Raw genomic sequence first — 3,537 nt, 5'->3', positions numbered from 1 at the left:
TTCGGGCGGTGGTCAACGGTGTTTGACCGCCGGATTCTGACTGCTGCGCGCGACTTTCTTGTTTTGGTCATAACTTTCTCGTCCGAACTCGGATTTACGATCCGTTTGCGCTCACGAACTCGTATCGAGATGATCTACAACTTCTATTTCAGGACATTGTTCCAAATTCGAACTCAATAAATCTGCAAATTCCTTCAAAGTTCGAGTAAGAATCATGTTTCACAAGATAAAGCAAATTAATCACAAAACAATCATCCAACACTCAATTTCCTATAAAATAATATCATATGAACACTAAAAAACATGGAAACATGAGTGTTATCAACTCCCCCAAACTTAAGCCATTGTTCGTCCTCGAATAATGAGAAGAACACAATCAATAACACGAATGGGTAAGAAATCTAGCTCATCGATGCCTCCGAAAAATAAAGTATAATGGAATTCTCAAATCTTCAATAATCAAGCACAAAATTCACCAATAAACACAACCTATAGCAAAATCAACCTTGACATTCCAAACAATTGAATCTCACAAGGTATGTGTATCACTCAACTCTCAATTTGATGGAATAGATAGGACGTGTATGCTCTCATCGAATTCAATGCAATGCAGATCTCTTACCATAGGCTTGCCAATCGTCTACAATCTCCATCGCTAATAGTGTGCCAGGACTAAGATCAAAAAGGTCTTTTTATTCGGGTTATAATGTAGGGACATTGGTTAAGGTAGGGAAATATAGGCTAAGTGACTCAAATAGATCAAGAACACCAACCTTATAGCTTCACTAATCAAGCATGGAATAAATTCCATCTTCCACCCAACTATATCACCATAATCAACACAACTCAAGGGATTTAATCATCACAATGCAGAACTAACCACTCTTTTATGCTCTCCATTTATTTCCAACACACGAAGTCGATTTTCTAACAAATTTCTCAATATACACTCGACTTTATACTTTTTTTTTTCTTTTTCTCTTTTTTTTTCTTTTTTTTTTCACAACTTTTCTAGAGCTTATAAGAGTAAATAGTAGCTCAATATCATCCCTTCTTTTTCACAACCCACTATGAATATTCACCACACGAAGATCCCCATATATCTTATCACCCCCTATCATCCGGCTAAAGAATAAAAGCTAAATAGGCTCAAAGAGGATAACAAAGGATAAATTTTTTTTCAAGGATAGTGTTTGGGAAAATAATGTGGCTAACAAAAGATGGCCTAAAATCATATCCTAATCCTGGGCACAACTGCAACCTCGACACAGAAACAATGGCAAGTTCTAGAAGATCACTACATATGCATGACAAAACTCACAACAAAGAATAAACTGTGTATGATAAACAGTTATGGCTCAAAATCTCACAGGTTTATTCAACGTCCAAAAGTCAAGGTCAAAATCACTCTAGAATTATGCAAATTAGTTCCAATTATGCTTAAATCATCAAAGAAAATCAAACTCCAAATTTTCACATAAATCATCAAACAAAATCAAACTCCAAATTTTCACAGAAATCATCATTGGCATCTTACCAGAAATCTAATGGAGCTAACAATCACACACCACCAACCAAGCAAGATAAAACAATAAAGCCAACAAAAGTAATAAAAGTGATACACATATCTACTCTCACCCCCCTCCCCCAAACTTATTACAGAACATAAGTTCGAAAATAAGTTTGGAGGGATGATGATATGTGTGTCACTACTCACAGAAAAACATGCTCCATGGGGGTAGTATGGACAAGGCGCGAGTTCCCGCATCTTCCAAGCTCAACACTGCACTAAAACACCAAACAAAACAAAGAAAACAAAGAAACAAAAAGAAACTAAAAGAAAGAAAACAAAACAAAGAAAACGGTTGGGTTACCTCCCAACAAGTGCTTAATTTAACGTCTAGAGCTCGACGATACCTCATGGTCTCAATGAACATCAAACGCAGCGGGCGTGATAGACCGCCTAACACGAACAGAGACAGAGGACTCATGTGCATCAGCTGCGTGAAAGACGACGCTTCCATTGGGCACATCTATCATAGCCCTCCCCGTAGCTAAGAATGATCGACCAAGAATCAATGGCGGATTTGTATCTTCAGGAATATCGAGGACCAAGAAATCCGTAGGGAAGACGAGCTTGTCAACCCTCACAAAGATGTCTTCAAGTTTTCCTCTCGGCTTCACTCTTGATCTATCCGCCATTTGAATCTCCATCGAGGTCGGCTTGAGATCTCCAATTCCCAACCGCTTGAAAACAGAGATGGGCATCACATTGACACTTGCCCCTAGATCACAAAGAGCCTTGGGAAAGAGCTCTCCTCCAATCTCGCACTCAATGGTGAAGCTACCCGGATCTTTCTTCTTCGATAGTAGCTTCATTGGCAGCTCAGTGCCCACAGCTGTCGCCTGCGGAATTTTCTTATCCTCATCACCCATCTTCTTGGTGTGAACAACTATATTTTCTTCTTTTTCCTTGGAATCCTGCAATTTTGAGAGAATTTGAGGCTGTGCATGCCGGTCCGATTCTTCAAGTAGTCTCTCTAGCTCATCCACTATACGTCTATGCTCTGTCTCCTCGGGATTGGCAATTTTTTTCTCATTCTTGCAATGGGAGATCTCCAGCTTGATTTCCTTGGCATCCACCTTTTTGCTCGGCTTCACAGCACATTGCTCTTCAAGCACCTCCCTCTTCATCAGCCTACGGGGGAATGGAGCCTTTGGGATGTATTCCCTAAGTGGAATAGGAGCTTTGTATGGTTCCTCACTTGGTTGTTCGTTCTCCTTGCTCATTCTCCTATCTTTTGGAGACAGAGTGCCATCGAAAATAGCATTGCATTGGCCCTTTGGATTGACAGTAGTGTTGCTCGGGAATTGGCCCGACTTGTGCTGCGCAGCTGCTTGGTTGGCCATCTGACCAACTTGAGTCTCCAATATCTGCACTTGCTTGGACAATGCTGAAACATGATTTCCTAATTGACTCACTTGGGTCTCCATATTGGTCTTCCATGCACCTACATTCGTTTCCAAACCACCTATCTTTCCCAACATCTGCTTCATCATGTCTTCCATCGAATCTTTCTTTGGCTCATTGATAACTCCTCCGCTAGACACAGAAAATCCAGGTGGAGGCTGCAAAGCATTGTTCGGATTGCCGTAAGAAAGGTTAGGATGCGGGCGTGCTCCTGGCTGGAACTGCTGCTGAAACTGCTGCCCTCTGTTGTACATTCCTGGCTGTCCTCGCTGGAAATTCTCATAGTTTCTGCCATTCACAAAATTTACATCTTCCATGACTGACGGATCTATCACAGCTTGCTCAGGACGTCCAACATTCAATTCACCAAGTTTTGTAGTCAACTCTGCCAGCTGTGTAGCCATTGCTGACTGCTGCGTAGCCATCGCTGCTTGTTGAGTGACCATTGCTGCAATAGGATCAGAACTGGAAGCAGCTGCAACCTTCTTCAATTGTATTCGCTCAGATGGCCATTGGTAGCTTGTAGAAGCCATACTATCAATAATGTTCCATGCATCAGAGCTGCT

The sequence above is a fragment of the Salvia miltiorrhiza genome, chromosome 2, assembly GCF_028751815.1.
Source record: "Salvia miltiorrhiza cultivar Shanhuang (shh) chromosome 2, IMPLAD_Smil_shh, whole genome shotgun sequence".
Taxonomy (NCBI): domain Eukaryota; kingdom Viridiplantae; phylum Streptophyta; class Magnoliopsida; order Lamiales; family Lamiaceae; genus Salvia; species Salvia miltiorrhiza.
The sequence above is the reverse complement of the archived record's forward strand: the minus strand, read 5'-3'. Positions refer to the sequence as shown.